Here is a 232-nt window from a genome sequence, read left to right on the forward strand (position 1 = left end):
ATCACTCCTGCACGCGTTCTACTGGTTTGCAACCATAGCTGCAATCAACATACCTGTCCAGACATCGGGGCTTCTTGTGTGCCTGCTTGGCAGCCGTGACGAGAAGGCAAAGTTTATGTTTATGGTCGTAGCTGAAATGCTGTGCCAAATTATTTCTGTAGCGCTCCTTGTATTAATGATATTGTGGTTCAGAACTTTCTACGATGCTGTCTTCATAGACGAGGCTCGATTT

Source organism: Diadema setosum, chromosome 10 (genome assembly GCF_964275005.1).
Source record: "Diadema setosum chromosome 10, eeDiaSeto1, whole genome shotgun sequence".
Classification (NCBI taxonomy): domain Eukaryota; kingdom Metazoa; phylum Echinodermata; class Echinoidea; order Diadematoida; family Diadematidae; genus Diadema; species Diadema setosum.